The following is an 18,578-nucleotide window of genomic DNA, read 5'->3' as shown; positions in this document are numbered from 1 at the left end:
GGAAATGTAGGAAAGAGCTTTGTGTTTGATGAACAGGATGGAGAATCAGGACTCCTGGGTTCTCTTCGCAGTACTGGCAGGTAGTGAGCTGCTGAGGCAGGGCAATGGTCTAAAAATGTGGACTCTACCTTCCTCCTGAACTTTCTGCATGACATTAATTAAACTGCGGTCTCTCTTAAGCAGAAACAGTTGTATAACTTGAGTGTTGTGATTTATCAAAGCCAGTGAAGTGCCCTTCAAATGAAGCATTAAAGTTGGAACATCATTTCTAGGCCTCCTCCAGATGTTCTGTCTCACCTGTTTTTAAAGTCCAGATGGCACGCTGATTAATAAAAACAACATTTGAGGAGGCTATGGACATATAGGAGAGCTTTATTTTAACGGTAAGGGAGGAGGCCTGAGGGAACACCAAGACTGTCAAAGATCTTAAACACCACTGGACAGGGCACGTCATTGATGCAGAGGTTAACTTTGCAGCAGGAATCTGGGTCTTGAGAGAAGTAAATCCCCACCTTCAAGGCTTTTCCTTACAGTTAGTCACTGAGCTGCAAACGTGTGGGAGCACAGTTGAAGCAGGCTATTGGTACTCGAAGAGGCAGCAACTCCAAGCTTGACATTATTTAAGATGTCTTTTGTGTTCTCAGCATCTCTGTAAATACACCAAGCCCAGATGTACCACAGCTGAGAACTCCCTTTGGCTTTGGACTTGTCCCCGATAGCCTGAAAGGTGCACAGAAGTTAGACCTACCTTTGCTGATATTTAGCCAGGAAAATGTGGGACTGGAACTCAATGGGTTTGTTAGTCTTCTAACTTCCTTCCCCGCATCCCTTACCATGCTGTCATAAGGCTTGATGAAAGGGTAGAAAATTCAGTTAAGCTCTGCCTGCCACAGGGTTCATTTTCATGAAGGAGTCAAATTTCTATTGTTACAGTTTCATCTACAAACCATCAATATTTCACAGCAACGGTGAAGCCCAGTGCGGGGGAGGAGAGCTCCCTTGGTCTCAGGGCTCTTTTCATAGTTAAAAGTTCACTGCAAAAAATTTGATGCTTAATACATCGGAGCCTTCTCTGCTTTAAATCATTTTTACAGCAATTGCAGAAGAAAATATAATTATTACAAACTGGTCATTTGTTACTAAGAAATCTCATTAAATTGACTTCATGCCAGGTGGTTTGGTGGGGGTTGGGAGGGTTGAAGAGGCAAGGACCTGACAGAGGGGTGGGAGTGAAGTCTCTTAATTACAGATTGATTGTTTCTTGTGATTGAATGTAGAACACAATCAGCTCATCCCTTTCTAGTGGGGCAGATGGGAGCTGCAGGGACCTTTTTGTCTTCCTTGACCTGTTCGAGTGACATCCTAATGGCCTGGGAATGCAGGGAATAGCCAATACCACTGGAGGACTTGCAGAAGCACATTTAGATGGAATCGTGGATAAGGGCTGCTTTTCTCCCGTGGTAGCCAGTTGGGGCCAGCACTTCAATGTAATGTTGCCTCGTCGTCGTGTCTTTATTTCCCTTTGAACTAATCTCATAGGTCTTGTACACTGCAACCAGCCTACTTTGAACAGAGGTGCTTGGACAACCATATGCAAGATGAGTTTGAGTCAGCTGGCTCAGATATTACCTTGCACCATCCAGGCTTGCCTGAAAAGCTGGGAAACCAATGGTTTCACAGTTCTGTGCCGAGCTCCTTGCTAACATCAAACTTCTTAAATCTCACCTATTCTGTAATCTCAGCCATGCTCACAGCAATATGTGTGTGTGTATGCAGCTGAAGCCACTATGCGAGATGGCAATACTCTGAAATGGGGCTTTGATTTAAGGTGGAGCCTCTCCACAGAAGAGCAACTGCCATGTAAATCAAGGCTTCCCTATCATTCCCGAGAAAGATATCTGCAAGCACAATGTGCAGAAATCACAGGGGGAAATGATTGCAGCAAAAGGGGATGTGATTTTGGTTTAATGTTCTTTCAGAGGAGTAGAATATTGTGTGTTTTGACATCAAAATGAAGCAATTGTTTTCGTAAAATGATTTTTCTCAAGTTTTAGACCTTTTTAGCGATTTTGCATCTTGGATCCTTAAAGGAAAAAATTGCTGAAATATGACAAATTGATAGACCATAATGATCTAATTGTGTGGTGAGTTTCTGAGAAAGCCTAAAAAGAGCAAGAATCTATGCTAGGATTTAAGAAAGTGATTCCTGGAAATGTAGGTTGTCTTTTATGAGCACTGAGAACAATACCAGTATTTCTCCAGTGTATTTTCCTTCATTGAGATCCTAAAACTTTTTGAAATCCTGGGTGAAGAAGGTTACTCAAATATTGGAATATTTATTTCACGGTGAAACTAAATATTAGGGGAAAACTTTTTTGTTCGATTACCAATACATGCCTAGGGTCTTGGGCAACAAAGCCTCAATAAAAAATAAACAGTGGCTGAAGCACTTCAACAACCCCAAGGGACCCGTTATCTTTCCTTCATGGGTTAACAGTGCCTTTTGCTTAACTATGAAGAACAATAAAAAATAATAGTTTTTTGGGGAAAATATCAGAAGTAATTGCAGTGACAAAAGAAATAAAGGCTTGGCAGTTCTGAGTTTTTTACAGATACTTCTACGGACTGAAACTGTTCCCTTAACTCACCCTGGTTTTGCAAATGTTTTCTACTCATTTTTCCTCTCTTTCATTCCTTTTCTGTTTCTGACTGTGTCTCAGAAGAAAACTGAAATATCATCCAGCTCTGGGACTGAACTTTTTGCCCTGTTTTACATCTGATCTGCAACAGAAAAGTGATTTGCCCAACATCACACAAAAAGGAGCAGTGAAATTAGGAGAGATTAGCACAGGGACATGAGCAATGTTGCTGCAAGTTGTTTGAGATATGCTGCTGTCTGTTTGAAGTGTGCTTAGCCAAGAGATGATGATGATGAGCAGTGAGGTCTGGATGTGATGGTTGTTTGTATTGCTGGGCTATGTTCACAGAATCATAGGCTGTCCTGAGTTGGACCCACAAAGATCAGAGTCCAGCTCCTGTCCCTGCACAGGACAACCCCAACATTCACACCATCAGTCTGAGGGTGTTGGCCAAATGCTTCTGGAATATTGTCAGGCCTGGAGCTGTGACTGCTTCCCCGGGAGCTGTTCCAGTGCTCCACCACCCTCTGGGGGAAGAATCTTTTTCTAATGTCCAAACTAACCCTGCCTGGGCACGTCTTCCTGCCATCCCCTTGGATCCTATTGTTGGTCACCCGAGAGAAGAGCTCAATGCCTGCTCTTCCTCCTCCCTTTGTGAAGAAGCAATAAATGTTTTGCTGTTGAAAGCAGAGATGTGGGATTTATCACTCTAAGGAAGTGAAATGGACCTTCCAGGCACATGAAAATATTCCTGTTTCTGAGTCTTTGTGAACTTGAGGTTATAACCTTATCTGACACTATCACTGGGCTTTTCTGTGAAGGATGGCTTTTGAATTTTGTTGCGTTCAGGGATGGGGAGATCTTACAGAGGAAACTGATCATTCATTTGCTTCCATATCCATCAGAGAAGCAGCAAGGAGGTAGTGGGCAATTCGATGCACATAAGTGCACAGATGTAGTTGTGTCCTTTCAGCAACATCACCATGCAATTCCATTCCTGGAGATAGGGGAAAGCTGCTTCCCAGAGCAGTTTGGGCTGTAGTGAGCCAGGTCTGTCTCTACACTGCCAAATCTTGCAAATCTTGTCTCGCCAACATTAACAACTTCCAGTCTTAGCCAGGCCTCGTGCCAAGTGGATAGCTTGCAGGATCCTGCCTGATTTCATGCGGGACTCGGCACAGGGCAAGCTGGTGAACGAGAAGGGGGTCTGAATTACTTCCAAGCAACAGAATGTGGGCTTGGGTAAGCAGCTTCTAAACGTTAAAAGTATTTCAGTGATCAGTTCTGGCCATGAAACCCAGACAGACGCTCAGAGGGAATCTTGGAATCTCGTCACACTAATAAGGAGAGCAGAAGGCTACAGTCTTTATGTCACTGGTTGACAAAAAAAAAAAAAAAAGGCTTTAGCCTTGTAATTACAAAATGGGCAAACCAAGAAAAAACAGAGATGTTTATTGGAAGACAAAGCTTAGGGAGCACCAGCCTTTCTGATAGTTCACACACAACTAGAGAGAAAGGTCATCCTGATGGCAGAGTTCACACAGATCAGCAGTGCAGTGTACCAAAAACCAGACGTAAAATCATAGAATCTTAGAATGGTTTGGGTTGGAAGGGACCTTAAAGACCATCCAATTCCAACCCGCTGCCATGGGCAGGAACAACTTCCACTGGATCAGGCTAGTCAAAGCCCCATCCAACCTGGCCTTGAACACCTCCAGGGGGGAAGCAGCCACAGCTTCTCTGGGAAATGTGCTAAGTGCCTCACCACCTTCTCAGGAAAACATTTCTTCCTAGTATCTCACCTCGGTGTTCCCCCTTTTAGCTGAAAACTGTCCCCCCTTGTCCTGTCCCTGCACTCCCTGATCAAGAGTCCCTCCCCGGCTTTCCTGGAGCCCCTTTTTACTGGAAGGTTGCTATGAAGTCTAAGGTCCCCCCTGCCCTCCAAGAAAATTAGCATGCGCTTTGTGTTTCATGCACCAGCACTGATTCTACTAGTGTTATAGCAGGGGGTGTGTGTCAAAGCAGTCATGTTTGTGTGCTCTGATCCGTGTACTGCTCTGTCTGTTGTCTGATGTTCAAGTTTCATCTCAGCTGTGACAATCCTATCTGATCATTAATAATACAATAATGAAATAGTGACTGGAGAGACACTTGGATAATCATCTGAGCAAAGGCTCATTAGTGCTGCAGAACAATCACTGCCATGTAATAACAGATCCCAGGAAATTTCAATTAAAGCTGGAACTCTGTTGCAATTTCATTTTATTTCCAGCTAGACAGCTGATGGTGTAATTGCAATCAGCCAACGCGACACAAGGTCCTCTAACTCAAACCTTCCCATGGGGTGGGAGGTAGGCTGCCTATCTGGACTCTGGGTTTTTCCTCCTTTTAATTTCATTTCTACCCTTACCAGGCAAACAGAAATGGATGATGTTCCCTGCAGCATCATGTCCTCTTCTACTGTTATGCTGGTCTGACTTAATTGAGATGATGTGCTTAAGGAAAGCTCTTCTAGTGCTCTAATGCTTCATAGAGGAGCTACACGTGGAAGAGCAGACAGAGACGTATTGTTGTGTGGGACTAGAGTCAAGGAGCAGAGATAGATGGAAGATTTATAGTGACAGAATGGCTTGCTGTGTGCTGAAGTCCAGAATTTGGTCCAAAATGTATGTTACCCTTTTGTGCCCTGGGAGGGAATAGTTTTTGTGCTCTATCCCTTGATTCTTTCCACCACGATGAACCATGGAGTGCAGAAAGCAGTGGTAGCCTGTGCTTGCTCCATTAGAACTGCTCTTTCATTTCTCCTTATTGTTCTGATAGCACTTATGTTCTGCAGGGTGGGATGTGAGCCTGAGTGCCCCACAGTATACATAGCTTTCTGTAGTTTGTCCTTGAGCAGGGCATAGCTGTGTGTCCTCACTGATAGAAAGCAGAGGTCCCAAGCCCTTTTCTGCATTCAAACCTGTGGTATTTTGCATGGATATTGTCTGGCAAAACTCCAATAAGGCTAATTGCATCTTGCCATCTAATTAAAATGTTGTTGGTGCTTTCAAACAGATGTTGTGTTTTCCTTCATTCCTTGGCCCCTTTTATCACATCTTTGTGTGCTGTTCTGACCAGCTGCCCTGCTCCACCCTGGAGAATGGATGGACATGAGCAAGGCGGGGGTGTGTATGTATGTATATATGGTTATATACTGCCTGAGGAGTGGATTTAGTGGTGAGGAGCACTTATTGTCCACACGGGCAGCAGCTAGGTAGGAGTTCATGAGGGCTGAATGCCAAGAACTGTGATGACTGTTATGAACGCATAGATTTCTCTGCCCTGGTGTGACAGCCCATGACTCTCAGCAGCTCTGTCTCCCTCCAGGAGCGGTTGGTACTGCAGCAGTCCCTTAGCCTCTAGCTCAGAGGTGCTATTTTTAAAGCTTCCTTGTCTTCACGGTGCACGCTGCCAGTGGCGTGAACTGGCTGCCACAGTGTCTCTCGGTGCTCTGTAAGAAAAGGAGCAAGAAGGGCAGCCACATGAGAAACACTGACTGTTGAATCCAGGGACTCAGACCATGATTCACAGTTGAATTGGTAGCTGGAGGAGATTCACAGCAAGCTTGGGGAGGAGGGGAAGTCTCAGAAGTCATAAATATCTCGTTTTGCTTGCAGAGCTGATCATTATATGCAAACAGAATGTGCTCTCTTGCTAGAGGTCTACTTAGCAGTCACCTGTGGAGGCAGCTACTGTGAATGTTTGGAATAAAAAGCGGCTTTTGTTTTTAATGGTTTATAAAAAAAAGCATTTTTTTTTAAACTTGCCTATTCCTGTAAGCAGAAAGATCTCTAAGAGGTGCAGAACAGCAGGTCAATGTGCACACAGCAGACAGCAATACTTAACTTTGATCTTCTATACTTTGGCTTTTATCTGGAGGTGCATAAAATTAACTCCCTTGATATCATTGCTCCCTATTCTCCATAATCTGTAGAATAATTGTGTACAGCTTCTGTTCTTTCTTTTCTGAGGTGAGCAAGGGGTGACTAGATAGACATAGCCTGACAGTTGCTTTCATTTTGTTATGGAACCCATGGAGGGGTCAGCTAATGCTGAGGACGTGCATTTGCTTGAGGTTCCCCTGTGCATCTGAGTTAGATGGAGCTGAATCCCAGGCCTCCTGGACCTGAAAAGCCTAAGAGGAAGCCACAGGGAGCACTCAAAACTGGTGTTTGTAGGGACTTGAGGACTGTTACATAGGAATGTTTCCATAAAGAAGAGCAGCACATTCACTGAATTATTGCTTTGTGCTTGAGAGGAAAATACACTTTTTGTTCTCCTCCCCCAACCTCAACCCTTGCCAAGGTCCTTTGGGGAAAATTCCTTCCCAACCACAACTTTCTCCATCAGCTGCACCCTCATAACCCAGAGGGAAATTCCATTCCAACTTCAGATTTCTGTGTGATTCACTTTTGAGGTGCTGGACTCTTCCCAGCTGTTTCCACCCACATCTCTTATGACCTGTAGCTTTGCGCTTTCGTTGTCACAAATGTTGGTCTCAACTGGTTGCAAACCTTTCAGTGGATGCAGAACCTACTGATGCCTTGTTTCCATCAGCTCTGCCAAGGTGTTGAGAGGCTCTGGTTCACTCCTACCTATTGCTGTCTGAAAAGCTGTGGAGCTATGAGGCAACAGGAGGAGACAGGAATGTGTTGTAATTGAGAAGGAATAATACTTCAGGGAAAGGATGGAACAGCATGTGTTGGGTGGAAGAAAGAACTTCAGAAAGTGTTTTGGCAATAAGAAACGAGTTTCTGGCATAGCAGGTTCATTGAGGGAGAGTGGGTGCCAGGGACATGTTGAGAAGTGAGACTGCTGAGGAGACCCAGAGTCTCCCCGGATCACCTTGGCGTAGCTGGCGACATGGGACTGCTTTCCCCACTCTATGCTGCATCTCTCAACTTCTCATGCCAGGTGAAGCGGTGCATGTTCAGCCTGGCTGATGAATTGTATCTCCCTCTGACAGGTTTCTCCTCTTAGGTTTTGGCAGTGCTTATAGTGCCTGTCATGTCGATAAAGTATCTTGCTAATTTGAATTTATATGAGCATTTGTGCAGGTTTATCCATGTGTAAGAGCATCTGCATGCGAGATGTATTTATTCTGAGAGGGATGCGTGAGTGTTTACCAATAGCCAGGAGTTGCGAACAAGTTGGTACACCTATGCCCCCAGACTAATCTTGTTCTGTCGATCCTCCTGTTGACTTGTACAGCACCCAGCATGCTGATGTGACAGAATGTTTCTTGTTCTGATTTTTCAAACGTGACAGCAGTTCCTGTTCAGCTCCATAGGTTGCTGAGCACCTCTGAGAATCAAACTTTAAACAAATCTTCCCATGACCATAAAAGCAATGCAATTGCATAGCTTCCTTGCAATGAGATTCTCCTGGCAGCGTACCTGTGGGCGTAGACTGAGGATGCTGCTGGAGAACCCAGGACCTTGGATGTCCAGGCTTCCCTGAAATCTTGATGACTGAGCTAGGAAGCAGTGGCTGATTAAGTAGCACTGAGATTAGGGGAGGTTGGGCTGGTGGTGTTTGAGGAGCACTGTATCAGCCTCCCTAGATCTGGCAAGTGGGAGCCATACAGGAATGTTGTGTTCACTGCTAGATCCACAACACAGGAATGTCTGAGCTCAATCTACATGCTTGTCTCAGACTAGTCTGTTGTTACCCTGTTGTGGCAAAGGCTGTTTGCTCCCTGCAGTCTCCCAATTGCTTTGCTCTGGCTGTGCCTTCATCCCCATCTTTGTCAGGCTCCCATCTTACTTTCTGCAATTTGTCTTTTACTCAGTTGTTTCTCTAATTAGCTGCAGTTTCCCCCTCTTTCTCTTTGATCTTGCTGTGGTCTGCTGAGACCATCAATAAGTTTAATGGAATAAATGGGCTTTTTGGCTTTGAGATTTTTTTCCTTCTTTTCTTTGAAACTTTTTTGGAGGAGGAGGTGGAGGGAACTGAAGGAGCAAAGACCAAATTATCACTGTTTTACCTGTCTTGCCACTTCCTTATTGAGATCTTGAGAATAAGGATGAGAAGGTGTTTCTGGATCTGTCCCTTCTCCTGCCTATATTTCCGTCTGCAAATGAGTGATCCTTGGTCTCCTCTTCATTGCAGGCACATCTGAAATGGGTCTCTGCTTGCTCAGAGCCCGGAAATGAACTGGGTGAAGCACGTATCCCGCATGGAAATAGGTCAAATCCAGATTTGCTTCTAGAACACATGAAAGCATTAACAGAATTTACACCAGGGATAGATCTGTCTCAGCCATATGTCCCAGAGCCAACTTGCTTCCCTCCCACCTTTTGCGACTGCTAATGAAGCGATATCCCCTGCAGAGAAAGCAGTATGTGAAAATAGGATTGTCACATCCCAGGAGAGCGAGTGTTAGCAGTGGAACAGAAGGGGAGAGAAAGATAATGGAAATCAATGCGCGTCAGGGGCTGATCTATGCTATTGAAATCAATAGGAGTTTTTCAGGGCCATGAAATCTGGAGTCCAGAATGCATTCAATCAAGTTTTCAAGAGTTTTTCTTGTGTTTCTTTTTGTATATTCTTTAATTTTCTCTGATGTAGCCTAATTGATTTTGATTAACCACTGCAGAAGCTGGAATAGCTTGGGAATCTCCCTCCTCTTGGTTACCAGAGCATCTCAGCTGCCTGAATCCCTGCTGGGGAGGGGATGGGGACAGATCTGTCTTTAGCCCTGGCTGTGGGCTGGGGAGCAGAGTTGAGGGGTAATGAAGGATAAGGAAGTTGACTGCTGCTCAAACACAGGCACCATGCTTGTTAACTCCTAGATCATCCTGTCCTAATTATTATAATTAGTGATTTGATGAGGATCTGTTGACATAATGTTCCTCAAGGGAGAGTAGTGAAGAGCTTTGCCCAAGCCATGAAGCTGCTAAGTGGTTTGCTACAAACAATGTTTTCTGCATCAAGGATGGCAGGGCAAAAGTAAGGGCATGGTTGATGATGGAGAGCCTGATACGCCTGGACATTAGCAGTTACAGCTGGAAAAATGCAGCATCTTTCCAGCTTGCAAGACGGATCTGCATTAAAATCTTGATGATGAGGGTGAAGGAGAAGCTTGTGCTTTACCCAGAGCTGTCACCACTGAAATCATTGCTGATGCATGATACAGTTTCTGTGATTTTAGAGTTTAATGGAAGCTTTATTACAGTTACAACGAACATTGTGACTCTCTGCTCCTGATATAATTCAATCAAAAAGGAACCAACAGGGAGGTGGGGGAAAAAGACATAAATCCTTAAATCCCATGTAAAAATAGATAAAAGCAGCTAGTTTAAGGGATTTTATTGAGCCTTATTTAAGTGTTTTTTTTTTTTAAAGGAGAAGAAAATAGATTTAGCGCACACAAACTCTCTTGCCTTTCTCATCAAAGGGTCATAAATTTTAGTTCAGGTCCAGATCAGAACCAGATTCTGAAGGTCACCAGCAGGGGGGAAATAATCTGAACAGGAGAGATGGGAAGGTAGGCCAGATACACCATGTCCCCAACATCCTCTAATGACATTCCCCTCTGCTTGCCAGATATCAAACAAAAAGGAACATTAGAAATAATACATCCATTACGATACCTTCAGTGCCTGTCAGATTTGCTCTAAGAGGATTGCACTCATTACACAGTGGTAAGGGTTTTTATATTCCTAAAATTCCTTTGGCGCAAACAAAATAAAAAGAGATAGGAAGAGAACATGCCTCTCTCCTGCCCTGGAATGGGGCTGGGTGAGTAATTAGAATTCTGCCCAGTGCTAGGCTTCGGCAAAGGGCACAGGCATGGACAGGTTGGTCTTTACCTCTTCCGAGTCCTTTTCTGCTGAGTTTAGGCACCTCCAGCAGGCAAGAGGCAAAAAACTGAAATTGTGTAAGAGAAGAATATAACAGTGTTGGGGATGCACGAGGCTGCAGTGTTTGGGGTACTGGGGGCAAGCTGTGCCCCTCAGGGCTGGCAGCCTTCAAGGTAGTGGTGCCTGTCTGGCCAGCAAAGCAAGGGGTGTGGTAGCTAATATGAGGAAGGAACAGTCCTGGAATAATCTAGGGAATTGCTTCTTGGCTTTTGTTTTGAACTCTGGTGTCTCTTGCTAAGGCCATTGGATCTCCCGTTCCTTGGTAAAGGTAACAGACCAGTGACAGCACTGGCTTTGTTTAAGACAATGGAGAGACAAGAGCTGCTTTCTGTGAGGACAGTTGGAGCATACGATGGCTACAGCCTGTCTTTTTCATACCTACTGCTTTCCTCCAGTGTCATCTTCTGATCCTTCCATCGCTGATCCCTTCTTCATCCCCTCATCTTCAGTGACTACCTTGATTCTTGTTTGTAGTTTAAGATGCTCAGGCTTTATCTTGGCTTCAGGTGTTGGCTCCAACTTCGAGGCTTGCCGACCTGCACCCCTGTCCTGTACAGCCGCGTCTCTGATAATAGATAAGAAGAGTTGTCCCTATCACACGTTAGGCAGACATTCTCCTTGATGTTCCAAGATCCTTCAAACAAAGATTCTACAAGTGCTCTGTTTTTGTTGTTATGAGCATAATCGGGCAAATCAAAACCCTGAGCATGCACTGAAAAGATGAAAAGCTCTGCAGATGAAAAGCATTATAAAGCGGGGCTAAATATTTCTGCTAGAGATCAGTGAAGATCAGTTATTCTGTGTGAATAACTCTGGTACCCTGGAAGTCCCTGCCTTTCAGGGGCACCTCTGCCACTTTGGACAGAGTCAGAAATCACCTCTCCCTTCCTCTTGCTTTTATTATTTCTGTCTGAACCTGTCAACAGGCAAGCGTTAACAGCCTACATGGGCACAGGGATTTTATTTAACATAGTGCCTTTTCCTCATCACTGTTTTTCATTTAATCTTTCAAAGTCATAATTATCTAATATTAATGTTCTCATCATTAAACCATTTGCAGGAAGACGGCGGTTTTTGTCCACAGAGACAAAGATCTCTGAAATTAATATAATACTTGTTCAGGATTGATTTCAGCCTTATAGTTGCCCTCAGCCAGAGGGAACCATCTGTTTAAAAATATCTGATACTAATTATCTAAAGAGCCATTATTCAGCTCTAGGATTGAGTGAAGTTGTCCTTTATACGTCATACACACCTACGTATCATCTTAAGCTTCATTGTTTTTGTGTGTCTTAAAAACGTTAAGAGATACCTTCTATCCATTCAGAAAGGGAAAGGAGAGAGTGGCTGGCACTAGGAGCTGAGATACACAGAAGTGACTTCCATTTCGTCTGCAGAGAGGTATTTGGGAAAGCAGGCACTGATCTTGTTCTCACCTTCCCTCAGAGCTCTTAAGGTGGTGGTCAGATTGGACAAGGTCAATTGTAAGGTCCTGCGCTTGGGTCAGGGCACTCCCAAGCACAATCACAGGCTGAGTGGAGAGTGGATTCATAGAATCATAGAATAACCAGGTTGGAAGAGACCCACCGGATCATCGAGTCCAACCATTCCTATCAAACACTAACCCATGCCCCTTAGCACCTCATCCACCCGTGCCTTAAACCCCTCCAGGGAAGGTGACTCAACCACCTCCCTGGGCAGCCTCTGCCAGTGCTCAGTAACCCTTTCTGTGAAGAAGTTTTTCGTAGTGTCCAACCTGAACCTCCCCTGGCGGAGCTTGAGGCCATTTCCTTTTGTTCTGTCCCCTGTCACTTGGGAGAAGAGGCCAGCACCCTCCTCTCTACAACCTCCTTTCAGGTAGTTATAGAGTTATAGAGTCAGGTAGTTATAGACTTATTCAGAGGAGTCCTGAGGAGGACTTGGGGGTGTTGGGGGAGAAGATCAGTGTGAGCTGTCAAGGTGTGCTTACAGCCCAGAAAGCCAACCATATCCTGGGTTGCATCCAAACCAGAGGGACCAACAGAGCCAGGGAGGGGATTCTGCCCCTCTGCTCTCATAAGACTTCATCCATGTCCTGCGTTCAGTTCTGGAGTCCCCAGCACAGGAAGGACATGGATCTGTCAGAGCGAGTCCAGAGGATGTCACAGAGATGATCAGAGGGCTGGAGCACCTCCTGTATGAAGGCAGGCCTGAGAGAGTTGGGGTTGTTAAGCCCAGAGAAGAGAATGCTGCGGGGAGACCTTAGAGTAGCATCCAGTACTGAACGGGGCTCCAGGAAAGCTGGGGAGGGGCTCCAGATCGGGGAATGCAGGGAGAGGACTAGGGGAATGGTTTTAATTTGAAAGAGGGGAGATTGAGGTGAGATATTAGGAAGAAATGTTTTGCTGTGAGGGTGGGGAGGCCCTGGCCCAGGTTGCCCAGAGCAGGGGTGGCTGCCCCATCCCTGGAGGGGTTCAAGGCCAGGCTGGATGGGGCTTGGAGCCCCTGATCCAGTGGGAGGTGTCCCTGCCCATGGCAGGGGTGGGACTGGATGGGCTTGGAGGTCCCTTCCAACCCAAACCATTCCATGATTCTAATTGGAGGTAAGTGACAATGTATTATATCAAATCAAAAAGGCAATGACCTGTAAAGTTTTGGATGTGCAGGATGAAGTTGCCTTCCTGCTGTAGGAACGGAGCCTTAGTTGTGGATCTTGGTTTTGACTGGCCTGTACTCCAAGAGCTATGGAGAAAGCCGGCTGCTGAGTCTGATTCTCTGAGCTGGTATAGGGAGGGGGAAGCAGGATGTGAGGTTTCTATACCCTTTAATTTCTCCTGATGCAAGTTAAAAATCCTTTCTAGAAAAAGAAAAGCATGGGAAAAAGTTGACTCCTGGCTAAATTTGACTGCAAATAGATGTTTCGTACCTCCCTAAACTGCTCGCATTTCTCCATATGGTGTTCAGCCCACGCACTTTCTGTGCTGACAGGGTGTGACGCATAGCTGGGCAATGTGAAACACGACAGCGGCAGGTACGCGATGCAGGTCCGTAAAGACTTGGGCTCCATGGTTTGCAGCAGAATGTAAAGCTGCCATTGCTGGCAAACAGTTGACTGCAGCGAACTTCTCCGGTGGGAATATTGACCTGCATTAATGGAAATATGACAGAACCTCTCTTTTTGATTTATCAGAAGGCAAATACTTTCTATAAAATTTCATTGGATGCTCCATAAAAATATGGGTAATAAATGTCAGCTCTTTTACATGAAATAGTGAATTATTTACTGGAAACGATGGCTTGAAAGCTGGACGTGTTTAAAACCTCATAGTACAGAATAACTAGGTTGGAAAAGACCGACTGGATCATCGAGTCCAACCATTCCTATCAATCACTAAACCATGTCCCTCAGCACCTCAAATCCTTATCTCCTTGGCCCTGAGCATTTCAGAGTTTGTATTTGGGAAGAGTGGCTTTAGGAAAGAGCCAGATTTGTGCCAAACATTAGAACAGGGCCTGTGTATAGCAGTGGTGACGGATTGATGCGAGCTAAAGCAGAACAGGGACTTTAGCAGCTCCACAACTTATAAATTTGGTGCTAGTGTTTTCAGGAAAGTGAATTTTAACCTCTGTCTGGAAAAGGATGGCAGGGGGAGTGCTTTTTTTCTATTACTTCTATGAAAAACGCTTTTTTTAGTGGCTTTGCTGGATTTGTTCCACAAGCGCATGTGCACATGCAAAACCCACCTTGTGCATGAGATCAGGTTTGTTCACAGCTAGTTTTAGAACATGTAAAACCATGGTTTTAAATAATGTTTTGCTGTCAAAAATAGCTTCTGTTGTGAAAGTTTTCCTGTATGTTGCCAGTATTTGACACCCCCCGGATGTAAGAAATCTCTTTCTCTTATTTTTCATCTCTGTTCTTTTCTCTGTGTTGATGAAAAAGTATTTTACTCCAGGAAAATATTTTGGTGAAAAACATATGGACTTCTGTGTTCCTTCTTGCGTATAATCTCTCTCCTTTCTCACCCTCAAGGTCGTGCAATGGCTTCTACTCACCAAAGTTGGTGGGCTATGTAGGGTTAAAGCAAAGGGGATAAAATCCAAAGTTTTGCATGAAGATGTGTATCTGTGGATGCTCGGATCATAGAATAGTTTGGGTTGGAAGGGACCTTAAAGATCATCTAGCTCCAACCCCCCTGCCATGGGCAGGGACACCTCCCACTGGATCAGGGGCTCCAAGCCCCATCCAACCTGGCCTTGAACCCCTCCAGGGATGGGGCAGCCACAACTTCCCTGGGCAGCCTGTTCCAGGGCCTCCCCACTCTCGTTGTGAAGAAATTCCTCTTTACGTCTTGTCTAAGTCTGCCCCTCTCCAGTCTATACCCATTTCCCCTAGTCCTGTCACCACAAGCCTTTGTGAACAGTCCCTCCCCAGCTTTCTCGTAGACCCTTCAGATATTGGAAGGTCGCTTTAAAGTCTCCTTGGAGCCTTCTCTTCTCCAGGCTAAACAACCCCAACTTTCTCAGCCTGTCTTATCCCTCAAATGCTCTGGGTCGTGCAGGTGCTCAGAAACATGCATCACTGTGATGTCCTGTGAACTTTGGTAGTCCTGTTCATCGTGCTGCCTCAGCTCATTTGCCAGCACAGGCAGATCTGGGAGTTTTGTAGGCTGCTGGAAGGCTCTGCACTCAGAATTTATTCACTGCTGACAACCTTTGCTGTAGTCCCTTCCAAATGCTGCTGTTGGGATTCCATGCTGATCACGTGATGCAGCCAAATATCCATCTTCTTGCCATTCCACAGCACAGCAGGGTCGATAATTGAAGTCCTTTATTCTTATCCCTGACATAACCCAATAGTGGAAGTAATTGGAGGCTCCCACAGGCCACATGGAAGTCTAAAATGGCTGCTGGTTCCATTAATTTTCTTCATGTGTCATCAAGACTGGGACAAAAGGAATCTAATTAAGCTCTGACGTTCAGAAAAAGGAAGGAAGGAGCTGATTGTTTTTTCTACCGAAAAGAATTAACTACCAGCAACATCTGTCCAATAGGTTTAGAGGGAAGAGAGAAAAAGAGAAAGCCGAGAAATGCTGGACAATTGGAAATTGCTTGCTAAGCACAGGAGGGAAAGATGTTGAAACCAGAAATGTCGAAGGTTCCTCATACCTGAAATTCCCACCTGGCTGGCAGGGCTGCTTGTCAGTTTGCAGCCAATTTTACTGCAGATGGGGTGAGAAAGAAGCAGACAGCTCGTAAGCAACCAAAATGAGCCACGGGAGATGGGAGAGGTCACAGCTGCTGTCATCCTTAGTGTTGAGCTGGGTTGCAACGTCCATTTCCCTTGCTGGGTGCTATGGGGACGATGTTCCTTCCCAGCTACTTTAAAATCTAAAGTAAAGTGATGGGACTTTGTATTTTGTCATGCACAGCTCGTCATGTCGCATTTTCAAAGCATTCTGCAGATCCAGTTTGTACTTGGAGATCCCATTTTCCCTCCTCCCATTGCAAGAATGAAGGGAAAGATTCCAAAGTTTCATCAAAAAGGTCCCTTTCCAGGACTGAGTTTTGTAGCATTGTATGAGAGCTTAGGAGAAAGAGCAAAACTGAGAGGAAAGTCCAGGAGTCCAGATTCTCTTCCTACTTGGTCTACTAACAGATGGAGATTTGTCTTGCTCTTAGGATCTCTGTGTCTCTAAACGAGGACTGTAAATGCCCCAGCCTGATATTTAGAGACACTTTTGTACCTTGGTGTATAATGTTGAGTATAATATGACTGTGGAAGATGATGCTCTTTCATCTGAAATTATCTTTTTAAGGGCAGTTTTCTGTCTCCCTTTTATTCCTCCCCACCCCATCTGCAGTTCTTATTCCCAGGTCTCCTTACGAGAGTATAATGTAGCTTCTTACTCAGACTCCACCTTGAAAGCAGCCAGGTTGTAGAGGTTATGTGTGTTTGCACTCCCTGCCTCCCTCCCTCTTTCAAAGCTTCATCACATTGGTGGGTAGAAACCTCCTCTTTCTCAACCTAAATATATTCATGGAAACCTTGTATCTGCTTATTCCTACTTATATATAGCCTTGCCTGTGTGGTTTGTGATTTTTTTTTTTTAAATATATATACACGAGGCCCCGGCTTCCTTGTTTGGACTTTATAGGCTGAATGCAACGTGCTTTTTTCTTGGGTAGAATGGGTTGTGTACTGAGTCTGCATGCAGAGAAGTGGGCAGGACTTAGAGCAGGGGAAGGGAACAAGGGAAAATAATGTTCTCAGGTGAGAAATCTTATTGTGGAGGCAAGTTATGGAATCATTAAGGTTGGAAGAGACCTCGAAGCTCATCCAACCATCAGCCCAACACCAGCATGCCTACTAAACCATGTCCGGGAGTGCCACATCTACACATTTTTTGAACCCCTCCAGGGATGAGGACTTCACCACTGCCCTGGGAAGCCTCTGCCACTGATTCTATAGGGTGCTTTCATATAACCCACTAATTAATAAGCCTGTACAGAGAAGGAGCAAGTTAAAGTGCCCTCCCTAGCATTTTATCTGAGTCTGTCACATCCCATGAAACTGTCTTAAAATCTGGTCATTCTGTGTGAATTCTTGTGTCTCTCTTTTGTTAGAGAATTTTTCAAGACATAGTTTAGTTGACACAAAATCCTTAGTTAGCATTGAGATCCTCATGGTCCCTGTGCTGTCATCAAAGCAGAATGGTTTTCTAATCTGGAGCCACCAGAATATAATTTGAAATTCTGGTGTTGTACAACAGAAGACTTGAAAGCTGCAGCAAGACTTCCAAGTTGGAGTATGCAGCTGTGCATCCTTGGTTCTCTCATCTAGAAGAGTGGTAAGATCCTACAGTCACAGTCTGGAAGTCTGGATAGCTGGGAAAGGCAGTATGGTCTATTTATCCTGGTTATATACTCATCCCCAGGCATCTGCCAATGACCACTGCTAGAGACCAGAAATGGAACAGATGGGTTGTCTCTTCCAGAAGAGCTGCTTTCAAGTGTTGTTTGTTGATAACATTAGCACAGCTGGGTAACTGTAACCTCTGGACAGATAAAAACCATCCTCAAGCAGCTGTTGGGGGAAAAACAACTGAGGTGTGGCCACATACTTTTATTTCCTTCCCCTTAGTTTGAAGATTCTTGTCAACTGCAAGGATGATGAAGGGGAAAAGTTTAATTTGCACTAAGGTAATGTTCAGCATCTGGGTCTCAGTATATCTCGCCAACAGATGTTCCTCTGTTGTTCTCCCTCTCTTGTATTACTTTCAGAATTAAATGGGGAATTGGGTGATTTACAGCATATAGAGCCTATTTTGTGAGGAAATGAGCAGGACTTTTCCAGGGCTGCATGGGTTGAATTTACACCTTTGTCTTTGCCACTGTTTCTTTAGGTAGTGCAGTGCACCAGCTGCTGCCAAGCATCTCTTTCCAGTGCCTGGCTTGAAGTCTTTGCGTGGATGTTGTCACTCATCTCAGTCCCTCACCAAGTCTAAGAATCTCCACTCACAGGTGTGCATGCATGCACACCTCAGCCCCCAGCAGATGCTTTTCTTGATGAGTGTCAAAGTTTTGCTTTACTCTTGCAATATTTTCTCCATTATTTTGTTTTGTTGCTTTCCAAATCTCACTGAGTTAGAGAAGAGGGGCAGAAAAGGAGGAAAGAGCTTACCTGCACAGAAGAGCAGTGGCAAAGGCTTTGCTGAGAATGTAAGTTTAGGTTTTATTTCTGAACTGCTTTCCCATACCCCAAGCATAGCAAGAAGGCTTAATTCAACAGGACTTTCTCTCATTTGATGAGTGGTGAAGCTAAAACACAGAGAGTGATATTTCATGAACATTCTTGATTCTATCAGTGCTCAGCCCAAATCCATTGGTCAATCCCCCTTGGGTTTTGGCATGATCCCAAGGTGCTAATGCTGAAGCCACACCTTCAGAGACCTCCACTCCCAATAAATCTGTGAGGCTTCTTTTATCTACCTTTGGTAGAAATGATTGGGTGCCCTTCTTATCTCTGCATGTATTAAAGCAGTAGGTTGCT

This window comes from Phaenicophaeus curvirostris, chromosome 25, assembly GCF_032191515.1.
Source record: "Phaenicophaeus curvirostris isolate KB17595 chromosome 25, BPBGC_Pcur_1.0, whole genome shotgun sequence".
NCBI lineage: Eukaryota > Metazoa > Chordata > Aves > Cuculiformes > Cuculidae > Phaenicophaeus > Phaenicophaeus curvirostris.
The sequence above is the reverse complement of the archived record's forward strand: the minus strand, read 5'-3'. Positions refer to the sequence as shown.